The sequence below is a fragment of the Gopherus evgoodei genome, chromosome 1 (assembly GCF_007399415.2).
Source record: "Gopherus evgoodei ecotype Sinaloan lineage chromosome 1, rGopEvg1_v1.p, whole genome shotgun sequence".
Classification (NCBI taxonomy): Eukaryota; Metazoa; Chordata; order Testudines; family Testudinidae; genus Gopherus; species Gopherus evgoodei.
This window is the reverse complement of record NC_044322.1, coordinates 184,485,750-184,512,203: the sequence shown is the minus strand read 5'-3', so window position 1 is coordinate 184,512,203 and position 26,454 is coordinate 184,485,750. Positions and strand designations below refer to the sequence as shown.

Below are 26,454 nucleotides of genomic sequence, written 5' to 3'. Positions count from 1 at the left end.
TACCCTAAGTTGCAGCGCTGTAAAGCCACCACCAGCGCTGCAACTCTCCAGTGTAGCCAAGGCCTTAGTGCATGCTGCAGACTGAAATGCTGAAAGTAAGTAGATAATTGAGTTAATGGGGTTTAAGGGGGATGATGCTGGCACGGTTGAATGGAGAGAATTTGGGAAGTCAGGGCGAGAAATAGGGCCTACCTGGAGGGAATAAAGCTTAATGGAACTGGAAATATCAGTGATCAGGAACCTAGGGTGGGAAAGGTGTGTGTGGGAAGTGAAAGAGAGGGTTAGAATACAGCTGATAAGAAAAAAAAATTGAGTAGGATATGACTTTTTGCATATGTGCTATGTTTTGTTTTATCTCAAGGCAACATATTAACTCATACTAGAAAATACTGATTATACAACACAATCTTTACGATGAATATAAAACAAGAAAACAGTGCAAAACTAAATGCTCATGGAAAATGTCACCATAGTACATATAGCTTTCTCTCAGTGACCATCTGGTTTATGGCATGTATGATATGATATCATAATGTTTTTGTGGGCTAAAGCTAATAAGCCTGTAAAGCAAAGCATGGATAGCCTTAATTTTTTAAGTCCATTGGAGGTGGGGATAGCAAGAGAGTTTGTGGGATATGTTCAGTGTGATGGGTTTGGTGACATAAACTCCCTTGGGACTGTCACCTGATGTGCTGAGACAACCTCAAGCCCGTTTTCTCTGCCAGTTTGGGCTTCCAGAACCCTGCCTTCTGGCCAGACATGCAAGTCTGCTGCAACACAGACCCAGGGTCTGAACCATGCCCCCAAATCTGCTGACTTAACTGAAAACAGCTTAAGAAGTACTCCTGTCTCCAGCACCCAGCTGCCAATGGAATCCAAACCCCAAATGAGTTTGTTTTACTCTGTATAAAGCTTATACAGGGTAAACTCATAGTTGTCCGCCCTCTGTACACTGACAGAGAGAGATGCCCCAGTTGTTTGCTCCTCCAGATATTAGTTAGTTACTCTGGATTAATAAAAGTGATTCTTATTAAGTATAAAAAGTAGGATTTAAGTAGTTTCGAGTAGTAACAGACAGAACAAAGTTACTAAATAAAATAAATCTGAACACACATGGGTAACTTAATCCACTAAGGATCTAGTTACAAATATTAACTTCTCACCCTAGACGTTTTCTCAAGTGTAATCCTTTTCAGACCACCTTTGTAGTTTATGGCCTGGGTTCAACAATCACTCACGCCCCCATAGTTACAGTCCTTTGTTTCAGTTTCTTTCAGGCATCTCTTTGGGGTGGAGAGGCCAACTATTGAGCCAGCTGAAGATAAAATAGAGAGGCTGCTGAGGCCTTTTATATTCTCTTTCTTGTGGGTAGAAACCTCTTTGTTCTGTGCAAAATCACAGCAACAAGATGGACTTCGTAGCTACCTGGGCAAGTCACAGGTTCATGAATGATTTAGCTTTTTGCAGGTTGAACCCATTGTTTACATGTTAGTTTAAAGTGGGAGAGTTCAGATGTGGATTGGTGTCTCCCAAAATCCACTGTTACTTGAATTCCAATTACTTGAATACCCCCTTAACAATATGTTGGCCAAACTTCACTTGTGTTTCCTACAGCAAATACTTCAAATACAAGCATAAAGCCAACGCTCGTAACTTCAGATATAAAAATGATACATGCATACAGATAGGATGAATATATTCAGTAGATCATAACCTTTGCAAAGACATGTTACATGGCATATCTAGCATAAAGCATATTCCAGATGTTATATTTACACTTAAGCATATTTCCATAAACATAGAGTGCAACGTCATACTCAGCATGGTCAGATAAGTTACACAGCTTTTATCCTTCAAACTGGTACCAGTCTGTTACCATGGAACTATGCTGTATAGTGAAATAGTTAACACGTGCTTTTATCAATTTTGAAAAACACATTTGCCTTTGGGTGAACCATAAGTATATCATCTAAGTCTAAGAGGTTCAGAAATAAATTTTAGTGGCCTAGTAGCATCAAACATCAGGGATATTGGATTAATTAGGATTTTAAAAGGTCCAAGATGAGCATCCAGAAGAGATGAGAAATAGCCACAAATTTGGGACTTAAATTAACAATGCCAGTAACAGGCAGTCAGTGCAGATGAGAAGTATTCCTGAAGGAAAAATGTTATAGGATCAAATAGAAAATCATGGCCTTAATTCACAAGCTCTGTAAAAAATCTCAGTGTTTAACAGGGATATATTTTTCTGCTACAGAGTGGCTTGGGAATAAACAGAAATGAAACTTTAGTTCTGTAGGGCTTTTTAGGGTAACTTGAATCATACCTTATTGGCTTTATCCCCTAGTGAATTCTATATAAGGAACAGCACTTGGAAGAGCCCCATTCCTTATGAATGTACAGCTAAAGAAATAGGCTGTCTAAGCCATCTCTTTCTATAAAGCTCTGTTATCTTTTTGTTTCAGATAATATTTGTATTGCATAGTGTGGAGTATAAGTGTGTATCTGAAGTGTCCCTTTTCTTTTGTACACTGCTGTCCCTTGTGTGTCTCCAACTCTAGATATGCTTTCATAGCTTCTTTAAGAATTATGTTGAGTTCTTAGTCAGGTTTTGTCCCTCAGCTAGTTCCCATCAACACATGCAAATCTTTGACATGTGTTTTGTGCTTTCAACCTGAGCAAGCACTCCCATCATTGGGTGTAGAATCCCCCTGTGGAGAATGAGGAATGTGTATCTTTTATGAATATTGTGTTTATCTCAGATTATCTGCTTGATCTTTCTCACTCCATCGAGTTGAATCAAAAAGGATTGTTGGGAAGAGCAAACAGGAAGTGAAACAATGGCAGGAAGCAATACCCCTTTGAGTAAACAATTTGGAGGGAGTTAAGGAGAACAATGGCTGGGCAATTAATTAGGAAGATGTTATTTCCAGGCCCCCAGGAAGAGTAGTTTGCCAAAAATTGAGGGTTTAAGATTAAAAGGACATTAAACAGGTGTGTTTTTTTAAATTCTGTCTTTAGTAGGCCCATGTATGGGACTCTCAGACACTGAAATAGTACATACAGTAGAACCTCAGTTATGAACTGACCAACCACACATCTCATTTGGAACTGGAAGTGTGCAATCAGGCAGCAGCAGAGACCAAAACAAAAAAAGCAAATACAGTAAGCTCTGTGTTAAATGTGAACTACTAAAAACATGAAAAGTTTAAAAAAAATAAGATTTTACAAAGTAAGGAAACTTGTTTTGCTTGCTTCATTTAAATTAAGATGGTTAAAAGCAGCATTTTTCTTCTGCATAGTAAAGTGTCAAAACTCTATAAAGTCAATGTTCCGTTATAATTTTAAAAAAGAACATAATGTTCTTTGTTCAGAGTTACGAACAACTTCCATTCCCAAGGTGTTTGTAATGCTAATGAATAACAGGGAGGGTAGTTTTCAGTGATCTGTATAGCTGCTCAAGGAGAGTCAGAGATTGACCTGAGATGCTAGCTCTGTGCAATAAGTCTGTAAAGGTAGGCTTGCCCAAGATTTCAGGGAAATGATAAATTTTAGACAAGATCCAGCCTATGTAGGCCTTCTGTTTTGTTAACCCTCTTTTCTGATATTGAGTGAAAAAGCAATACACAATATGTTTTTTGTTTTGAATAATCTGTTTTGAGTCGTTTTAATCAGCTGCTGGTTCCAGGCTCCCAGAGGGAAGTCCCTGGCAGGTGCAAAATGCAGCTGGGCCCTTCATATTAACGTGGTTGGGAAATGGGGACTGTAGCCCAGAGATTCAGTCTAAGAATCCCTGAAGTGCAGGGTCCCATCCTTGAGAGAAGAGAAAAGCCTGGCACCTGAGGGTGCATTCAGAAGGAATTGTGAAAGGTCCAAGGTACAGCTTGCCCTGTAACTGATGCTGTCCCACAATTCCCTTTGTATGCCCAGAGGTATAACAGGCAAACAGGTAAACTCTTCCACAATATACTGGGAAAGGATGAGAATAGCTCATCTTACTTCAGTGCTAAGAAACATGGGATATGTCCCCAGAAGTCCTAGTGATGTGCACAGATGAATATTCAGTATGAAAATATAGTAAATCAGCTGTGGCTACTTACAGCTGGACTGGGCTCACTAGGCTGCTGATCACCCAAGGTAACTCCTCAGTGAAGATGTGCTTAGTGTCTGCTGATTCTAGAAATAAGAGTACACAGGGGAAGGAGGAACAAGACAAGCAGTTAAGATATAGTCCGGGGTGGCAATGTGTGGCTCTCCAGAAGTTAATATGCGGCTCCTTGTATAGGCACCAACTATGGGGCTGGAGCTAGAGGCGCTAACTTTCCAGTGTGCCTGGGGGTGCTCACTGCTCAACCCCTGGTTCTGCCATGGGCCCTTCCCCCACTCCACCCCCTCCCCTGAGCCTGCTATGCCCTCACACCTCCTCCTGCATACCATGAAACAGCTCATTGGGAGGTGCAGGGAGGGAGGAAAGGTGCTGACCACCAGGCTGCTGGTGGGTGAGAGGCGCTGGGTGGAGGGGTGGGGAGAGCTAATGAGGGGCTGCTGATGTGTTACTGTGGCTCTTTGGCAATGCACAATGGTAAATTCTGGCTCCTTCTCAGGCTCAGGTTGGCCACACCTGGTATAGTCACTACCCGAATTCAAATAATTAATCTTTACCCAAATATACCAAACTGACATCAGCCCTGATTTTACAGCTGACTTTGCATGACATGACCCTTGTAGAAGTCAGTGGGGTCTCAGCAATTACAGAAGTCTGAATGGGTACAAAAGAGGTAAGATCAGGACTTTAATTGTAGTTTAATTTCACTAGTGCAGATCACTTCCAACTGTCTTCCTAAATCCTTGTTCTAGTTCAAGGAGTCAAGAATGTTTCCACTTTGCTACTTTTGAACTACAAAGTGGGATCATACTGTTTTGCATTCTACAGCACTCTTAAAATTGACAGCTTAGTTTCCAGAAGCTGCTCCCTACCTCTCAAAGTTAATACCCATTTACTCATCCTCTTCTCTCACACCTTCCACATCTTCTTGCTCTCACCCTGTCTTGTAATCGTAGTGGTTTTGTTTTTTTTAATATTTTCCACATTTCTACAGTAGGGGTCCAATCCTTATGCTATCCTATCAGCTCACTTTCACTTTTAAAACCTTGCCTTAAACACCAGCATACATTTCTTTATATACATATTGATTAGAGGAAAAAATAATCATGTCAAGTGCAAAAATTGTAGTTTGGTGTGTAAAATGTTTAAAGCATATATATATTTGCAGTAGCAGAAGAGATTAAGGGTCATTGTTTTAGCTGTAATCCAGTCTCCCCAAAGGTATGTCTAGACTGCAGTTGAGAGCCTGCTTCCCAGTGCAAGTAGACACATGTGCTAGCTCTGCTTGGGCTAAAAATAGCAGTGTAGCCAGGGCTAGCACAGGTGGAATCTCAGGCTAGCTGCCAGAGTATATTTCCAGGGGGTCAGGTGACTTTATATCCAGTGGCTAGCCTGAGCTGCCTCATACGCTACTCCCAGCTACACTGCTATTTCTAGCACGTTAGCTCAAGCAGAGCTGGTGTGGGCATGTGTACCTGCACTCGGAAGCAGGCCCCCAGCTGGACTTTAGACTTATTCAAACACTCAGTCTTGTTAATTTCAGCTATAGCTGGATCCAAGAGCAGTAACAGAAGCACTGAGCTGTCTGTGTTCTGACTTAGGAAGGCAGGCAGTATTGTTTGTTAATATTGACAGTGTTTTCACAAACGCTAGGACTAGAAACTTATTTTTAAATGAGAATTTTAAGTTTGCAAAAAATTATGGCTTAGCTCCTTTTCTAGCTCTGATGCTTTTTTGGTGCATGTAGCTTAACTATGCTTATTCAGAACTTAAAACTATTCCAACTTGGTTGAAGTTGAAATTGATCTTCCCAAACAGTGCATTCTCTAATGCTGCTGTTAGGATCAAAGGATCTCAAATGTAGTGTCTTGGATAGAGCAGCTGATAGAGGCTGCAATAGATCTGTTAAGTCTAAAGTTTCGCACAATTGCTGTTAATCAGATTGGGGTGAAAGAATGGCATCTGTGACAGGCTCAAACTGTGCCCCATCTGGTCTTGGGATCAGAGACGTAAGAATTCTTGAAAGCCACCTTTGTGCCTTTGCCTGTCCTGCACAGCCCCTTGATGCATGGACCAGCTTCTCTGACCTAACCAATGTTGGGTGGATTTCTTATCCATACTTTGTATATAAAATAAAACTAAACATGATATCCAGTCCAAGAAAATATACCAAGTACTAGTTGTTGTTTTTTGTTTTTTTTTTTTAAAGTGTCTTGTGGCACCTTGTTGACTAACAGACGTTTTGGAGCATGAGCTTTCGTGGGTGAATACCCACTTCGTTGGATGTAATTGGCTTTCATATAGAGAATATGCCTGTCTCCATACCACTTGCTCATCAAATGCAAGATGCTGCATTCAGTGGGAATATTTGTGGAGTAGAATATAACTCTGTTATAGGATGGCAAAATGGGCCTTCTAGTAGCTATAATTAAAACAACTGTGTGAACTAGTGTAAAATATTGACGAGTAATAGGAAGAATCTACTGTAACTGGGAAACTTGAGATGATTTCTCTTTATTCTTCATTCCTCTTGTGTGGAAGTGATGCAGGGTAAGTAGGAAGTTAGTAAACAGAGTGGAATGTCTGATTTGCAGATTTAAATTGTACCCTAAAAATATCAATTGTGGAAGGTCCAAGCAGAAAAATGAATGTGGCTTGAAGAGATTCATAGATTACAGAACCAGAAAGGACCACTGCATCATCTAGTCTGACCTCTCTGAATTAATTCTTGGTGGAATTAGAGCACGTGTCAGTAACCTTTCAGAAGTGTTGTGCCAAGTCCTCATTTATTCACTCTAATTTAAAGTTTTGCATGCCAGTAATACATTTTAATGTTTTTAGATGGTCTCTTTCTAGACGTCTATAATATATAACTAAACTATTGTTGTATGTAAAGTAAATAAGCTTTATCAAATGTTTAAGAAGCTTCATTTAAAATTAAACTTAAAATACAGAGCCCCCTGGACTGGGGCCAGGAGCCGGGCAGTGTGAGTGCTGCTGAAAATCAGCTCGCGTGCTGCCTTCGGCACCTGTGCCATAGGTTGCCTACCCCTGAATTAGAGTATATCTTTTTTAGAAGACATACAATCTTTTCAAAAATGGCCAGTGATAGATCCACTGCAACCCTTGACGACTGTTCTCACAGTTAATTATCCTCACTGTTGAAAATTTGTGCTTTATTTCCCGTTTGAATCTTCTAGCTTCAGCTTTTAGCCATTGGATCTTCGTATATCTTTGTCTGCCAGATTGAAGAGTCCTCTATCAAATATTTTTTTTCCATATACAGTGTTTAAATCCTTAACCTTCTCTTTGTTAAGCTAAACAGATCAAGCTCTTAGTCTCACTATATGGCACATTTTCCAATTCTTTAATTGTTTTTGTGGCTCTTTGAATCCTCTCCAGTTTATCGACATCTTCCTTGTGTTGTGAACACTAGAACCGGACACAGTATCCCAGCTGTGGTAGCACCAGTGCTAAGTGCAGAGATAATATAATATCCCTGCTTTATTCCTATTAATACATTTAACTACACAGTTTTACTGGTAGCTCATATTCAGCTGATTATCCACCAGGGCTCCCAAGTCCTTTTCAGAGTGACCACTTCCCAGGATAGTTCCCCATCCAGTAAATATGGCCTGTATTCTTTGTCCTTAGCTCAGATGTGGGCAAACTACGGCCTGCGGGATGCTCTTGGCTCGGGAGGTGACTCCCGGCCCCTCCCCTGTGGTTCCTCCTTCCCCGCAGCCTCAGTTCACTCCGCCGTTGGCGCAATGATCTGGGTGGCTGGGCAGCGAGGCCTGACCTGGTGCTCTGTGCTGCACGGTTGCGTGACTGGCTCCAGCCACAGCTGCGCCACCAGTGCTTCAGGCAGCACAGTAAGGGGGCAAGGACCGGGGGTGGGGGGTTGGATAGAGGGCAGGGGAGTTCGGGGTGGCACATGGGAGCCAGTGTTTGGATCACCACACAGCAAGCTAGTGGGGGAAGGGAAGTTTGTGAAGATCAGTGATAATTTTATCAACCAAACCTGTAATCTCTCTCACTCAGATAGTTTGACAGGATCTATTTTCTAGGAACCCATGTTGATTATATGATCTTCTTTAATTCTTTATTAAGAGTCCCATATCAGCCCTTCCATTACTTTTTCTTTGTTGTTGATATCCAGTTTACAATGTGTTAAATCTATTTTAATGTGCTAAACTAATTTTCTTGGTGCATATATACATAAGAATGGTCCTACTGGGGCAGACCAAAGGTCCATCTAGCCCAGTATCCTGTCTTCCGACAGTGGCCAGTGCCAGGTTCCCCAGAGGGAATGAACAGAACAGGTAATCATCAAGTGATCCATCCCATCACTCATTCCCAGCTTCTGGCAAACAGAGGCTTGGGACACTATCCCTGCCCATCCTGGCTAATAGCCATTGATAGACCTATACTTTATACATTTATCTAGTTCTTTTTTGAATCCTGTTACGGTCTTGGCCTTCACAACATCCTCTGGCAAGGAGTTCCACAAGTTGACTGTGTGAAGAAATATTTGCTTTTATTTGTATTAAACCTGCTGCCTATTAATGTGATTTGGTGACCCCTAGTTCTTATCTTATGAGAAATAGTAAACAACACTTCCCTATCTACTTTCTCTACACCAGTCATGATTTTATAGACCTCTATCATATCCCCCCTTAGTCATCTCTATTCCAAGCTGAAAAGTCCCATCTAATTAATCTCCCCTCATATGGAAGCCATTCCATACCCCTAATCATTTTTGTTGCCCTCTTCTGAACCTTTTCCGATTCCACTATATCTTCTTTGAGATGGGGCAACCACATCTGCACACAGTATTCAAGGATACCAAGGCATACCATGGATTTATATAGAGGAAATGTGATTTTTTTTTGTCCTATTATCTATCCATTTCTTAATTTATTCCCAGCATTCTGGGAGAGTGTGTGTGTATGAGAGAGATATATACATCACATAATTAGAGATGACTTAAACAGTAGTACAACACAGTTAACCCCTAGTTAGCTTCATTCCTAACTCCTCAGTGATTTTCATCAATCTTTACAAAGTTCATTTCTAATAATTCATTCCTTTATTTCCTGCTGTACTTTGTAATCCTCCAAGCATCAGATCAAAGAAACTTTGCAAAATACTCAACATAGTTCAATTTCTAAAGGTAACTTACATCCAGTTCTCCTTTTCCCTGAGGCATGTGGTTATTTCAGTCTCTTAACTACTGTGCAGCGTTCCAGGAATGTCCGGGTACAAAGCACTTGCCAAACTGCTGAATGGTGTATAAGGTAACAGGTTTCCCTCATACCACTAATTGGAATGAAGTAGCACTGCACATGCAGCTGCCAGCAGTAAGTGGGTTCAAACAAAATCCCTAATATTATACCTGATAAATTCAGAAATTAATTGATAACATATGGGAAAAAATGGCTAGGTATTGCCTTCCCCTGAAATACTATAATCTTATACTTTTTTTTTAATTTCATGCTTTAAGCTCAGTGTGTCCACTCAGTGTTTCCTGGCAATGTGTAATATGTGTTAAGGAAAACCTAGGCCCTTAAGTTCTGTTGCTTTACACAGTGAACCAACCATCCATTCTTTCAATTATTTTGTGCCACTTGGTGTCCAGTCGCTAACGTAAAAACATAAGATGGCATCCATAAAAGTGTAACGTGTAAAGTTTAAATAGATGATGAATTAAGAACATGGTTTCAGAGTTCACAACATAGAAGCCCTATTTCCTACATCTTGTCTTTTAAATTTATAGGAATAAAACTTCATATCCCTAATTGCTGAAAAACTCTTCAGATCCACTGGGAGGTAGATTAAGCCTAATTTAGTGAACATGGAACTGTAATGTTCCTATATGAATTATTTTTGTTTAGGCATCCAGAGGTGTTGCTATATCCAATGTGAGGCTTTTTCTCTTAACAGATGTCTCAGTGTCTTGGTGCTAGCACTTAAAGTCAAGGTATTGGTCATTAACTAGCATAAAATGCCCTGAGCATCTTGCTTCTGGGATATGTCAATTGTTACAATCTACATTTCTAGGCTCTTAAGTCTTTACTTGACACTTCTGGTGTCATACTGTTACATTACCTTGCTGCACTGTCGCTGGCTCTGTCATAGCAGATGTCACATTCATAGCTGCTTAGGAATTAGCGCTGCCTTTTATATCATGTACTTAATGAAATCATCCTCCTGGCTTATTATTCTGACTGCATCAGAGTTGCTTCATTGTTTCTCCCTTAATCTCTGCATCAGACACAAGCTTCTTGTTTTTCCCTTTAAGGCCCTTCACAGTTTAATCCCCTCCCTCCTCCACTTGGCTGATCTAATCTATTGTGGCACCAATTCTCACCTCCTGTCAGTCTCTCCCTGAAACGCCTTATACCCCTTATGTGCGGGAGAATCTCCACTTATATAATCTGTGCATTCACTGCCTTTATAGAGCAAATCTTTAAAGGCTCCTTTTTCAGGATGCCTACAAAAGCCTGTTGCTGATCATATTTTGAGCAAGTGATTGAACTGCAGCCTGGTCTACGCTGCAGGGAGAGGGGGGATCGCTCTAAATTACGCAACTTCAGCTATGCGAATAACGTAGCTGACGTCAACACACTTAGTCTTCATTGCGGTGAGTCGACTGCTGCTCCCCCGTCGACTCTGCCTGCGCCTCTCGTGGCGGTAGAATACAAGAGTTGATGGAAAAGTGCTCGGGGCGTTTATTTATCATGTCTAGATTAGTAGATGCGATAAATCGACCTCTGCTGGATTGATCGCTGCCCGCCAATCTGGCGGCTAGTATAGACAAGCGTTTCCCAAACTGTGTTTCACGGAACACTGTTGTTCCGCATGGTGTGAATAGGTGTTCCGTGAAAGATTCTTGCACTTGATTTTTGTACTATTTTATACATGCTACCAGTTAGATATTGTTAGTTAGTTAGTTATTTTAAATTTGTATTGTTGCTTTGTTTTATAAAAAAAAAATATATTTGAGCATAAATAACGCAATTTTTTACTTGAAAACCAAATGACTACAAACTAATATAAGTGTTCCATAATAGGCTAAAAAGTCTTCCGTGGCCAAAAAAGTTTGGGAAACACTGGTATAGACATACCCTTTGACTCTCCCTTTTCCCTTTCTTCATGTACCCATACCTCTCATTGCTCCCTCAGTTGCTGCCAATTTAAAAAACATACCAAATAGCAAAACATGTAAGAACTCTGTTCTGAATTCGTGCATGTGCAGTTGATTATATTCCCATTCCTGACCGTTAATCTGTTTTTCAGTTTGTAAACCCTCAGAGAGAGAATGAGATTGTTCAGCACAATCGAACTCCAAGCCCTATGTTAATATAATACCGTTGTTTCCTATGTGTGATTTCTAGTGCTTTCTCTAGACTAATATTAAATTACAAGTAATGGTGGGGGGTGTTCCACAATCCTAGTAGGTCACATTGACTGTCTTGTGACTATTTCCCCAGTTTTATGGAGTAAGCATTGGGTAGAAGCACTTCAGTTAAATGATGTTTTGGCAAAGAAACACTTTAAATTTACAAAGACAGAGGTGGAGAGATGTCTGAAGCATCTTTCCTTCGGGTGCAGGCTCTTAAAATGTGAGTCTACTGTACATGAGACCCTTGGTTTTTTAGTACTTTGCAATCTGATACTGGTGTCTGGCTAGCTGAATTGGTTCTGTAAACAACCAGCAAGTAGCTTCACAAAGTAGCTGTTCTACCTTCAAACCATTGTCTGTAAAGGTAGCCCTGGGAAAGATGAACAGCAATCATTTAGTGAATGTGGTGCTTTTTCCAGAGGAAACGAACTTGAGACTATAGCATTTTCAGCAGGAGGTTGTTACAGTGCTAGACTTTGCATATCTAATTTATTAGAGAAACAGTTGTACTGAGTCAGATCTCAGTAAACATTTCTTTGTAATAACATTTTAAAAGCCATTATTAAGTCACAATTGTGTCATGGAGGTCATGAAATCCGTGACTTCCATTGACCTCCAGGACATTTTCTGCCTGGGGCTGGAGCTCCCAGCCAGCTCCTCCACAGCTCCCAGACCCTGCCCTGGTGCAGGGGAGCCTCTGCAGCTGCCCAACTGTAGCGGGGAGTAGGGGGACCCTGATGCCCGAGCAGCAGAGAGTGCTGAGCTGAACCCGCCTCCCCATTTTGTCAGGGATATTTTTAGTGAAACTCAGGGACAGGTCACAGGCTTCCTGAACTTGTTTATTGCCCGTGACCTGTCCCTGAGTTTTATTAAAAATATACGTGACAGTCTTAGACTTGGTCATAATAGATGGCTTTCAGCGTGCATGTGCATGCACAGGTCCTGTATTTCTGGATTAAAAGGGGGTGTGGATTTTTTTTATTACCTTAGCATAATAGAAAAGCTCCTTAATATAGGGGCTAAGGTGTGTGAAGCCATGTTGGCTGTCTGTGTTGTAGTATAAGGGTGTGTTTTCGCTGCAGTTAGCTCACTTTTTTATCTGGGTGCTGCACCAGCTGTCTCCTGACCACACATGCCACTCAGTTTGGTTGAGGAGGTTATACTTTCAGCCTGACCTAGCTGGCTTGTCAGGGGCTGTAGACAAACCTCTTGGTGAAGATTTCTTTCATGCTGTTAGCCAGCCCACTTTGCATGAGGAAGCAAGCCAAACTACTTGAGTGCTGATGTTCCTTTACTAGCTTCCCATAATTCCCCTGTGTGCTCAGAAAGACACAAGTTCTCCCACAATCTACTGGGAAAGAATTACGGCAGCACAGGATGTCTAGGCTGTGCCACAGCAAGTCCTACTGATACACGCTGTGTGCTTGCTGGTGCTGTGTGCACCTGTAACTCAAGCAGGGCTTTGCAGGATTGGGCAGGACAGTCCTGAAATAGAGTTCAAGTCCTGGTCTCTTGCTGAATGACTCTGGGACAGCATTTGTCCCGGATTCCCTGCAGTGCTGCTCTGTATCTGCTTGAGGCTCAGGGGCAGCACTAGCCTCTTGCCATTGGGGATGGCTGAGGTGGGCTTTAGTTCCCACTCACCATGAGGCCTCGCCCTCTGCTGCTTTGCCCCCTGAGGCCCTGCCCACTGGCCAGGTCAAAAGCTGAACCTAGACAGTAGTAAGAGCTGCAGTGGGGAGCCCTGAACCGTCCACTTGCCCTGAGCGGCATGGGACAGTCACTGTTCTCCACAGTGGCCAGGCTCCAATGTCTGGCCTGGAGGTGGGGCATGGCCTCAGGGGGAAGAAGAGGAGCAGGGGGTTGGGCCATATGGGCAGGGCTCCTGCATGTGTCCTGCTTTTGCCTTTTGAAAATGTGGTGACCCTGCACTTGGGTTAGGCTAACCTCAGTGCTGAGTTAGCTCCGCAGTGAAGACATAGCCTATGGTAGGAGCCTAGACTACAATATGGCTGCTTATGCAGTTTCAGACATCTTTAGCCTCCAACTTAATGGGGCTCTTCAATCATATTAAGCTCACACAATTGAAAATCACAGGTTTTGCCCTGCAAGACATCTGCCCTTTGTGTAGGATGAATTGTGTTTAAAATTAGGGGTAAAAGTGATATTCTTTATTTTTCAGTTTTTCTAACCATTAATGGGATACAAGAACATGCTAGATATGTAGCATAAGCACTTATGACCATCTTCTCACCTCAACCTCATTCCCATCCTCACTTAAAAGCCAACATGAACTTAAATGAGGAAAGAATCAGTTGTATCTTGCAAAGCAGAGAGCGGGGAACGAAATTAGTAGTTTTAACACAAGACAGATTTGTCATAAATGACTCTCTCTCCAAAAAAGTCTCTTCTATAAACCGAAGGAAACAGATATCAAGGTTTGAACTAATGGCGTTGCAGGTTGCATGCATTTGTTTTACAAATACCATGTGAACTGACATCTTCGGGAGCTTGGTGTGCTAATGCTATATTGCCCCAGCCTCCCCACCTTCACTTTCAGTTGAGTTTTCTGGGAAAACCTCTAATATTAAAAATATGCTACTTCTGCACTTACCTTCCCTGGATAACAAGTGTAAATGTAGTTGATGTGAAAGAGGCTTTTTTTATGGTGTTGTCTCGTCAATAAATCGAGAGGCTAAACTTGTTACTTGGTCAGCATTTAAATAGTTCCCAGAATGTGTCTACTACTAGGCTTGGTTTGGCTATTCCATATTTTTGTGGCAATATTTCATTTATCAAAGTTAAATGTCTAGTTTTCAGAACATTTAACCTTTAATATGTTCCATGTCAGAGTATACAGTAGATACACAATAAAGTGATATTTAAACGTATTGGCTGAACATGCTTGTCTTCAGAGGGAGGATCATGTTTCAATGGACGGACAGGAAATAGCCAAGATCTTGGAGTGCATCTGCCTAAATTGTAAACTTCCTACACTTACATCCATCTTCTTACTTTTTCTATGTCAGTGGTTCCCAAAATTGTTCCTCTGCTTGTGCAGGGAAAGCCCCTGGCGGGCTGGGCCAATTTGTGTACCTGTCGCATCCGCAGGTTCGGCAGTTTGCAGCTCTTGGTGGCCGCGGTTCACCACCCCGGCCAATGGTAGCTGCTGGAAGACCAGTACTGCTGTATTATCTGCACACGCTGCGTGTGTTTTATTTGGATAATGGTAATTTTAATAAGTAGAGATTTGTTTAATCCCTCAGATCAAATTGTAAAGTCACAAAGTTTTTCTTCCTTCCCTCTCCCAAAACTTTGTGGGTGTTTGGCTGAAGTTCATCTTTGGGCATATATAATGGGTTTATAGCTTTAGCTATAGCCACAGTTGTGCCTAAGTGGTTTCTAATAATATAAAATGGAAATAACTGTACCTAACAAATTATATCCACTTAGTACCATTGAATAATACTTTGGCCATAATCATTTGACGGAAGTATCTCCTTACCCCTTCCCTCCTAAGGAGGGCAGACAGTTGACTTGGTATCATGGCCATCTCTTCCATAAAAGTTAGTCTCAAACTGACACTAGCATATCAATGATTTTGTAACAGACTGTTACTAGGCAAACTGCACCGCTGACCCCTCCTGGTCTCATCTAGTGTACGCCTCCCAGGTCTCAGGCCTTTAGATATCACTTGTCTTGGGGGTGCAATCACACAGTTATTCCACTCTTGGGTCGTGGTTTCCAGTGCATCAACTGTTGTTGCTATGCAACTTTGGCTGTAGCTAAAGCTGCAGGTTTGATTTTTGTCCAGACCTTGTAATTCTCTTCCCTCCAGGTTAATGACCATGGTAATCCAGTGACCAGGGTATCACTTATTGAAGACACCTTGGAGAAAACATGTTAATAAAACATTGTACACATCTACTTTTCCATAAGGCTAGCCATTCCTTGGATATGGGAAGGCCAAATTTCTTTAGACCACCTCTGCAAAGAGTGTCTGTCTCTGTGTCTCTCTCTCTCTCTCTCCTTTCCCCCCCCCCTTTCTCTCCCTCTAAATCTGTCTCCCTAGGCATCTTCTGACAGCAAGTGATTCTCTCTCTTTCCCCCCCCCCCCCGCCTCAAGTCTCTAAACTGTTTAGTATTGTTTTGATCTCAAAATTCCCAACCTGGCAAAACTAAATTGTACTTTCTTTTTGGGGAAAGGATGGTAAGATCCTTGAAACTGTGTTTTTTGTTTTTTTTTTTCTTTTGTTTCCTCCCCCTCTCCATTCTCTTTCAAGTGTGTGCTTGGGTATACTTATCTGGGAAGCCATCCATGTCTGTTCTTCCTGCAGCCCCCAGTGTTAGCTCAATATGGTCATACAGGAAATGCTTAATACAACATGCAAAACTTCCCCTCATTGACCTAATCACATACAGCAGTAGTTCTCAAAGCTGGTCCACTGCTTGTTCAGGGAAAGCCACTGGTGGGCTGGGCTGGTTTGTTTACCTGCCGCATCTGCAGGTTCGGCTGATCGCGGCTCCCAATGGCGGCGGTTCACTGCTCCAGGCCAATGGGTGCTGCGGGAAGTGGCGCAGGCTGAGGGATGTACTGGCCATCCTTTTCACAGCTCCCATTGTCCTGGAGCAGTGAACCGCCGCGATCGGTTTAACCTGTGGATGCGACAGGTAAACAAACCAGCTCGGCCCACCAGTGGCTTTCCCTGAACAAGTGGTGGACCAGCTTTGAGAACCACTGTCATACAATATTCATAAAATTGTTACATCTTAGTATTCATACCGTTACCTGTCAGCTCCTCTTCTGTCATATGGAACAATTTATAACTGGGTATGAGGCATGAGACTGAAACCATGTCTCTACTGGAAAATTTCACTGCTTGAACTATAGCTGGCTTATATCTGTCAGTGTTGCTATGTCTTAGAACATGTTGTCATAAACAGATAGCTAAGGGTTAATGTCTCTTACACCTGGAAAAAAGTATCTGAAACACCTGACCAGAAGACCAATCAGGAAACCAGACTTTTTCAGATCTGAGTGGAGGGAAGTTTGTGTGTGAGTCTTTTGTTTTTGGGTCTTCTGCCTGTACTCTCTCGGCTATGAGGAGTGATTTTTTTCTGTCTCCTGCCTTTCTAATCTTCTGTTTCCCAGTTGTAAGTACAAAGGATCAGATAGTGATTTATGTGTTTTTTGTATTTACATGTCTATAGTTGCTGGAGTGCTTTGAATTGTATTCTTTTTGAATAAGGCTGTTTATTCATATTTCTTTTAAGCAATTGACCCTGTATTTGTCACTTTAATACAGAGAGACCATTTTTATGTATTTTTTCTTTCTTTTATATAAAGCTTTCTTTTAAGACCTGTTGGAGTTTTTCTTTAGTGGGGAACTCCAGGGAATTGAGTCTGCAGCTCACCAGGGAATTGGTGGGAGGAAGAAGTCAGGGGGAAATCTGTGTGTGTTAGATTTACTAGCCTGACTTTGCATTCCCTCTGGGTGAAGAGGGAAGTGCTTGTGTTTCCAGGACTGGAAACGGGGGAGGGTGGAATCCCTCTGTTTAGATTCACGGAGCTTGCTTCTGTGTGTCTCTTCAGGAACACCTGGAGGGGGGAAGGGAAAAGGTTTATTTCCCTTTGTTGTGAGACTCAATGGATTTGGGTCTTGGGGTCCCCAGGGAAGGTTTGAGGGGACCAGAGTGCCCCAAAACACTCTAATTTTTTGGGTGGTGGCAGCTTTACCAGGTCCAAGCTGGTAACTAAGCTTGGAGGTTTTCATGCTAACTCCCATATTTTGGACGCTAAGGTCCAAATCTGGGACTAGGTTATGCTACATGTGCACATTGGTTCCTTTACCAATGTCATGCATTGTCAAAAGAAGATTTGGTCCCCACTGGGGGACACTGGGATGCCTCCACATGCCACCTTACAGCACAGTGGTTTGTGGGACTCTGGTATCCCACCATACACTACAAGACTCTGCTCAAGGTCAAATTTTTACAATTACCTTTCCTCTGTACCATAATTTTCATGACCTCTTAAAAAAAATTCCCAAAGTTCCTTGTGGTTTCTGCATGGATTATTGGAGTTCTTATGGCTGCTTTTAGAGACTGGGTGCCCAGTGCTTCTATGTTATGGAACTTCAGGCTGCCATCACCACAATGGCTGTAGTGGTGCTGAGATGAAGATGAGACAGGACATGATGAGGAGCAATGGATGATGCAGATGGTGAATAAAAATTGCAAGGTGCTGCAGGCATTTACTGACTGTACCCTGTAGCGTGGTGCTTTTGAGCCCATGAAATGAACACTGAGTGATGGGATTGTATTGTGATGCAGATCTGAGAAAATCAGCAGTGAATATAATATTTCCGGATGCAAAAGTCAATGTACCTGAATCTGTGCGGTGAGCTCACCCTAGCCCCCAAGTGAAGAGATTACCCCCCCAAATGAGAGCTACTTCGCCATCCACTTTTCTACTGTCAATCACACAGTGGAAGCTTGCAGCCCTCGACTGATATTAGTCAGTGGACAATCAGTTTGGGGTGATTTTGTTCATGGGTATTCCACAATAGGTGTGCGTGCTCACCATGTGCACTGGTGTCAAAAGGGTGTTTTTTTTGGTTTTGTTTTTTGTTTTTCCTCCCCTCTAGCAGTACCTGGAAGGGGAGTGCCCCTAGCAACCCCTGGAGTGGCGCCTCATGGTGCAGTATAAGGGGTGCTGTGTGCTCTCCCTGCCCCCCATCCCCACCAGTTCCTTGCGGCCAGTGAAGGTGCTTCAGAACTGCTCTGCTCCAGCTTTGCTGCAGCCCTTCCCCAGAACTCTTCTTCGTTCAGTGTATGGTATCTGTAGTTTGATTAGTTTTGTTTCAGCCTAGTTAGTGCTCTCGGGCCGGGGCATGCCTTGCGCCCTGAGTTTAAGTCATGCAACACTTGTAGGCGACCGATGCCAGTGAGTGATCCACATGCAGACTGTTTACGCTGTTTGGGTGAAACCCATATCAGCCATTGCTGCAAGATTTGCAAGATATTCAAGCCTCGGACTAAGAGAGACAGATATTAAACTCCAGGCCATCTTGATGGAGTTGGCTTTGACTCCGACTCTGGCACACCGCTCCGAGTTGGCACCGAGTACCACCATGTCAGTGTGGTGCAACTCCCCAGCACCATCTACCAGTTGGCACCGCTCCCTGTCTGTGGGGTATGCCAGGAAAGCTAAGAAGAGGCCTTCTCCGCTGCTGCACTGGAACCAGATGGGGGGAGAGTCTAGACCCATGTTGAGCAGTCCTCAGTCCCCATCGGCCTGTAGGTGTCTGACTCAGGTCGAGCGGAGTAGCCTGGCCCATTCGGAGCAGGCTTCCCCGGTTGTCCAGATGCCCTCCAAGCCAGAGGCCATGCAACCATCCCAGGACGTTATGTCCATGCTGGTACCAGGAGCACCGCCAACCTTGGGCCCACGGTCAAGGGGAGAGCTACTGCTGGGATCTCTGCAGACACCCGTCTCGGTAATGGTCACGGTTGAGGGAATGTTCCCAACGCTGTTCATCGCTCACTGACCATCCTGTGCATAGTTGAGGCAGGTTGCCATCGACCCCCACCAGGTTGTCTGGCTGGATTCCAACAGACGGAGCAGTGCCTGGAGTCTCTGTCTCAAGGAGTGGACACTGATGGGACTGAGGCGGACGACACCAAAAATCCTCATCTTGGGCTATTGTAGCAAGTTGCTGTTGACACTGTTCCGAGTTGTTGTCTTTGTGGTCATCTCGCTCCAGGACTTTGCCACGGCACTGCTCCCACAGCCCTGGGTGTCGATTGCCAGCATCTCGCTGTTGTGGATCCACTCGCTGAAGCCAGTCAGGGAACAGCTGCTACTAGCGGTACTTTTCTTCCATGTCAGGATCATGGTTTTGTGGTTGGTACCGCTCCCGGCGCCTCTGCTCCTCCTTGTCCAGGGACAGCGGCAGGTCATATGTCGGCCTGGTCTCCCTTCATAGTCATCCATCAATGGGTCAGGCCAGCCAGGCTGAAGAGCCTGCTCCACCAGTGCCGCTGCAGGTGCAGTGGCACGGGGCCCCATGGCCCCTGGTGGGGGCTTGCTTGGTGGCTGGAGCCTCGAACAGCCGTTGGCCTCACTCTCCTGGCAGAGTTGGTGGGATGTGCATCTCTGGCACCGTGCCCAGAGAGCAACCAGGTGGTGGATCCTTGGGTGCCAGTGGACGTGCAAAGTACCGCACCTGCCGCCGCCGCCGCCACCTCCTCCCCCTCCCCGGATCAGGCGATTTGCAGCCCCTCCTCCCTCCATCCCACAGGAGGATTCTAAAGCCCGCCAGGAGCTGTTGGGGAAAAAGGTGGTGTCTGTATGTTACAGCTATCCCCTATTCCATTTTGTTTTCTGTTCTCCTGTGGCCGCCCTTCCCTGGCTGTTAAGTTGTTTACCAGGGCCACTGCCCTTCTCAAAGGGAGGGCCCCTTAAGTTGTTTGCGAAGAGCCATTGCCCTTCTCAAAGGGATGGCCACTTGTGCTGCATGCTAAGTGGGACCACTGCCCTGTTCAAAGGGTTAGTCCTGTTATCACCTCGTTGAGCCTGGGCTTGGTGTAGGGTAGGCAATGTCCAGAGCTGCAAGACCTAATGTGTTTTTAAGATCCTGGGCATGAGTCAGGCCTCATGTGCTCTTGAGTCACCTATTGCCCAGGACTATGTCCAGGCATGTCTCTGGGCTTACCTTCAGTGTTTTCCCTGTGCCCTCTCCCCTGTGACAGAGGGAGCCTATCAGGATTACTAGCGTGAAACTGCCCAAGTTTGCCTTTAAAACCAGACATTTTTGAAACACACCTCAGAGGTTCCTGCATTGCTGCCGGGTCTGATCAGCCAGGGGTTCTGGGGGGTCCTTTCTCCGCTCTCGTTTTATTTTTGAGTGTACCTCTGTTTTTTTTAATGACCCCCCCCCATGAAGAACGAATTGCTACCTGAGAGATCTCCTGATTATTGAGACTGTACCGAGCCCTCCTTGCGTCTTCTGATGTTGTTGCTGCTTCTGCCTTTGCTGCTGCCTTGGGGACTGGTAAGAATCCCTCTGTAAAACTTTCTATACTTCTTATTTTATTATTTTAGCTGCTGGCTCTGTTTCCCCAGCACACAGACTCAAGCTAAACCTTGGTCTGTGTCTTTAAAACCTCTCAAACTCCAGGGCTCTTTGCCGCTAAAAATAAGTTTGTGCCGCCGCTAAGCTCTGCTCCTGTGGGCTTTGCCTTGGGGCTCTCTGCTTTCAGCTGCATCCACCGCTGTAGCCACCATCCCTTGGCTTCCTTGGGAGCTGGGTCCTGGACACATACCACTCTGCCCTCTGTAACCTCCCCATAGCATAAGGTGCACCATAGGTCTTGGGGTTTTTTTTAGTTTAATAAGTCATAGTTTGTTAAGATTGTAGAGCTTGTAAGTTTCACCTGCCTTGTTATAGTTTACTGTTTTGTTGCTCCGTATAGTTGCTTGTTATAGCTTTGCTTAGAATTGTGATATTTGTTGTTTTGCCTAGTCGTTGGTTAAGATAGATAGGGTTTTTTGCTGCTTAAATTCGCCTTCCTGCTGTCCCGATCTCTCCCTGAACTTTCCCGTGTCTGTTTTTCTCCCGCTACAATCTCCCCCTCTGTGTGCTCCTCCGTGTCTCCCTGTTATAACCCTTTGCTGCTTTTCCCCCGCATCTGCACTCCCTCCGAACTTCCCAACTCCTTGCTGCTTCCCCCCCCCCCGCGTCTGCATCATCCTCCGAACTTCCCAAACCCCTTGCTGCTTCTCCCCCTGTGAAACTTCCCAAACCCTTTGCTGTTTTTTTTAACCTTTGTTTTTGGTGTCCTCTTGTTGCTTAAACCTCTCTCTAGCCCTTCTTTACATTTCTCCGCTGCCCCTCCCCTACCGAAGATCACCATCACACTGCTCCGTTGTCCTCACCCTGCAGGGCTTCACTCTCTCGCTGCTTCCAGCCGCTCGTCTGCATACCACTAATCACTCACTCCCCCCGTCCTGTTTCTTGACCCAGCCTTTATATTGATATTGTATTGTTGTACTGTAACTCACATTTTACTTGTAATTATAACACCCCATTGGTTGCCTCCACTTTTCTGATATACTTTGTATTTACATTGATGCCACTGTGTTACATTGTGTATCTAACTATTAACTCATATAGAAGCTACCATTTTATTTTGCATTTCTTTTGGGTACGCTTTGCATTTCCACACTGTATCTAGAGTTGCTTATTGACTGTACTGTATCCCATTGTGCTGAACCCTACTTGCTGTAGCCCACTATTAGAACTCCCTACACTCTTCAATAAGAAGAACCCCCCCCATCGTTGTCTATTGTAAACACCCTATACACCCCATCCCATCGTATTTCATTATTAAATTCCCACCACTTCCTTTTTTTTTCTTTAATAAAGAAATTAATTGGAACCCCAGCTGTGTGGTAATTGCTCCCCAAGATCCCATATACCTGCAGGCAGAGACAGTGTCAAACCTCAGCCTTCAGGCAGAGAAGGTGGAGGAGCCGTCGGACTCCCTGTTTAACGTCTTGTCCGCCTCGGTACTGCGCAGGGTGGCCTTGCCACTCCACGAAGAGGTGGTGAAAATTTCAAATGCCTTGTGGCAAACCCTGGCCTCATTTGCCGCCCCATCGCTAAGGGAGCGGAACACAAGTATTTTGTGCTTGCCAAGGGGTGTGAATACTTTATACCCATCCTGTCTCTAACTTCCTGGTGGTTGAGTCGGTCAACCACAGGGAGTGGCAGGACCAACCAGCTCCCACTCCGAAAAATAAAGACTCAAGGAGGCTGGATTCATTTGGCAGAAAAACTTATTCATCCTCGAGCTTCCAGTTTTATGGGTGTCGAACCATCAGGCTCCCCATTCTCACTGATAGGCAAGGTCCTGGAAAAGGATAGACAGGTCCTGAGTCCTCCTGGTTGCCCCGGTGTGGCCCAAGCAGCATTGGTATGGGTCGTCATGAGCCTGGTGGTCGCCCCACCACAACCATTACAGACCTGCTCTCCCAGGACCAGGGATGCCTCCTCCACCCCAACCTAGCAGTACTCCCCCCTGAGCAACACATCTCAAAGACCTTTTCTGTAACTGGTGTTAACTGTCTTTTATCTTTCTGTGCAAAGTCATTGATTCCTGCTGCACAGGATTGTGCCACTGGGCAATGTTCAGGAAATAAAGGGGTATGAAGTAATGAGCTTCCTGAACAGATGTGGGGTGATAGATGGGATGCAGATCCTGGTTCTGCTGCTCTCCCACCTTTCCCCAATGTGTTGCTATTGAAGGGGTACTTTTTTATGGCTATGAAGTCCCTGGTGGAGCACAGCAACACTTCACTGACACTGCTCTCATCTTTAGGAATATGGTAGATGCAAGGAGGAACATTTGTTCTTGGACCAGCACATTACCATTGGTGAGGCTGAAATGCCAATTGTGATTGTGAGGGACCTTGTCTACTCTTTGCTTCCATGGCTTTGAAACGGCAGACTGGAAGAAAAGATTTAACTAGCATCTGAGCAGGTGTGGGATGACTGCATTTAGTAGACTGAAAGGATGTGATGGTTCTTCCTTGTTATGTTGAATCTCTGAGGCAAAAACTCCTGTTCATGCTGAATGTTTTATATTATGTAATCTTTGTGAAGCAAATGGGGGAAATGTTACTGGAAGGATGAAGTGGGAAGATTGCTTGGTTGTTCAAAATCATCAGAAACAAAGGCCAATTAGGAGAGCCTGTCAAGGAACTGGTTTCAGAGTGGTAGCTGTGTTAGTCTGTATCAGCAAAAACAACAAGGAGTTCTTGTGGCACCTAGAGACTAACAAATTTATTTGGGCATAAGCTTTCATGGGCTAGAACCCACTTCATCAGATGCGACTGAACTCTATAGTTGAGGGAGAACTTGGGATTTTAACAGTGTGATGCTGTATTGCAGAGTGCTGCTTTTGTGTATGAGTTTGTGTATTGTGGTTCAATAGAGATTTTAAAGGGATTTGTAAATGCCTGTTATAACATTGAGGGGGTGACCATTTGGCCTGTGACTCTTCTTTCATAAGTGCCGATAAATATACACTGATTTTAAAATACGCCCCCCCCCACACCACCTTCCCACGCGTGCACAGTTTTATTGAAATAAATGAATAAACTTGTTAACAATAAATGTTGAGGGTTGTAACACTTTCTATAATAGCTACTGTGACAGAAGTGGAGCTAATATGTAATGTTATAAAGTCTACCTTGTAGTATTCACATCACATTTACTGTAAAAGTGCACTCTTAATAAAAAAAAAATCAGGTACAGTCAGGATTGCTTGCAAGGAATATTTTAAACTTCCTATGCACTTTAATTTTATGTTCAGGTAATTGTTTCAGTATGTCTGTTGCAGTCTTTTTTTCTATATTAGAAGTTCAGTTATTATAAGACACATCTTGATAAGATGTGATGGCGACTAAATTATATTTTATTACCAGTACATGGTTTTTAAGATGAACTGGCTGCTATAGAAGTAAATTATTTTCTTTTGTTTGCTGAGCATATGAGAATGGTCACCATCTAAAAAGGGGCAGGGGGCATAGTGATTGAGGAGGCATCAGACTCTGTGAAGAAAAAATTGTGCACAACTACACCTATCCGTGCTCCCTTTCCCTTCCTCATTGGGCTCTGTCTCTAGGCTTTTCTAGGTCTCTGCTGGGTCAGTCTAGATATTGAAAAACCCCTGGCTGTCCATAGGGTCTTGCATCCTTCTCCTTTCTCAACAAGATTGTCCTTGGTGAGCTCTGCTGCAATTCTTTTCTCTGGGTCTCACAAAGTTTTCACTGTTAAATTGTGTGTGAAGGGGGTCCCTGCCCAGTATCATAGATATGGTAGGTCTGGAGGGCGGTCCCAGATTTTCTGTTGACTTCCCTCACCTTCTGGTATGACTGCTGGAACTCCTACACTTTTTTGCCCAGTGTTGCTACATCAAAGATGCATCCCCTCTGCATCATCTTCACACACTTATTCCTGTAGTTGCCCAACAGCTGGGATCGCACTTGCCTTTTGTCTCCCACAGGCCAAAGAGACCCAGAACTTCTTTCCTGGTCCACACAGGAGCATGTGGCTTAATTGGAGCTCTGTACTTTAGGCTGAGCCATGCCCATTTTAAAAGTGTGGTGTGGGGAACCCTTCCAGTCTCTGTGTGATCCCTGGGGCAATGATATTCAAAATTATGACTGGAGCAGTCCCAGGGATAGGGGCATTGTGGGCTGTTGCTGGAAGACTGTCTGTCTTTAATATACAGGTAATGTAATATTTGCTGATGCAAGTACATCTGAGAATTTTTGTCCATCAAGGAAGTTTTGTTTTTATTTTAGTGATGACATCTATGTTTCTCCCCTTGCAATCAGAAGTGGGTATGGATGCACAAAAACTCGTGGCAACAAAAGGCAGATTCTTTCAACAAAACTTTGTCATGTAGACTAGGCCATAAGCAAGATGTTCACTTGGAAAGCTTTGCCAGGATAACTGCTTGTACCGTAGGGGCTTCTGTTGACACTCTCCTATGTTTGTTGCAAATCTCACCTCATTACACCTCACCTCCATAGCTATGCCACCAAAAGTTTGTAGTGTGGACCTTGCCTTACAAAAAGATTGCATGTTTCTGGGAGTTTGACAATCACTTGAACCGTGCATTTGTAGATTTTTTTGTTTTTATTTAAACTTTTGGTTTTGGTTGACTCTCCATGTACAAAAGGCACTATTGCCAGTCAAAGCACCAGGGATGATCACCAGGTAGTTTGTGAAAGAAATAATTTACAGAACAGTTTTAAAGACTACTTAAGCTTTCATTGCTTGGCTCCCAGAGTATTAAATTGAGACTTTTTTATTCAAGCTTGAGATAAGTGTGTGTCTACATCTCACCATTTATTTTGAGAAATATGGTTTCTATTTTATTTAACAAGATGCATAGCAACAAATGTTTGGCTATAGGATTCATCCCTAAACTAGAAGACCAAATTCTGCTTTCACATTTCCACAACTCTCATGATGCTGGGACCATCGGTGAAGTTGTGTAGGAGTAATGAAAAAGCAGACTCGGCTTTATGTATTTCTGAGATAAGCTTCTGAAATTCATGGCATACAGCTATCATTAATCCAAAAACTTACCAACTCTTATTCCACAATGCCATCAGAAGTAAATGGTTTTTGCTTCTTTAAGGGCAGCCCTTTATTTAAAAGGATTTTCGGAGGAGGAGAAGTTCCCTCCCTCATCTGCCCCCAAAAGAAAAATGTTATCACCTTTGTACAAGTGCCTTGTATCCATAGTACATGAATTACAGTAAATTTCAGCATAAGAATGTTCCTGATATAAAATATTTCACATTTGTATGCTGATATTCAGTAATTGTTTAAAGTAATAATGTAAATGTTTCTGTTAGTATATTCTTTAAACTGGCTAGAAGAGTGACATCTTAGGGCTTGTCTACACTTACACTGCTGTGCTGCTGTTGCGTTTAGTGAAGAAGCTACGTATGCTGATGGGAGAGATTCTACTATTGGTGTAGGTACTTCACCTCCCTACGAGGCTACAGCTATGTTGAGAGGAGAAGCCCTCCTGTTGACCTAACGTTGTCTACACGAGAAGTTAGATTGGTATAACTGCATTGCTCTGGGATGTGAATTTTCCACTTCCAGAGCAACTTGGCTATACTGAGAGAGGTTTGTAGTGTAGACTAGGATTTAGACACCATGCCCTTTTAAAATCTGAAGTTGTAATGCAACCCACCTAAGGCTATCTGGAACCTTCAGTTAATGCAGAAGTGGGGGAGCCAGCACTCTGTTAACAATGTGACATTTGAACCAGGGGACAAAGAAGATCTAACAGAATTGCAGTGTTCATAAATGCAAACAAGTTTGGACTAGATGGTTCAAGTTTGGTT

General features: G+C 43.5%; 1 protein-coding gene and 1 long non-coding RNA gene across 5 annotated transcripts in view; one reads left to right on the top strand and one right to left on the bottom strand.

The window, feature by feature from the left end:
- The window catches only part of GBE1 (1,4-alpha-glucan branching enzyme 1), a 301,814-nt gene that overhangs the window by 11,195 nt on the left and 264,165 nt on the right, over positions 1-26,454 (top strand). The window lies entirely within an intron of this gene.
- LOC115659770 lies at positions 314-18,119 on the bottom strand. Its single transcript, XR_004002648.1, has 3 exons — positions 17,482-18,119; positions 17,413-17,420; positions 314-324 (listed from the first exon to the last, which is right to left on the bottom strand). It is a non-coding gene; the product is annotated as an uncharacterized LOC115659770 (long non-coding RNA).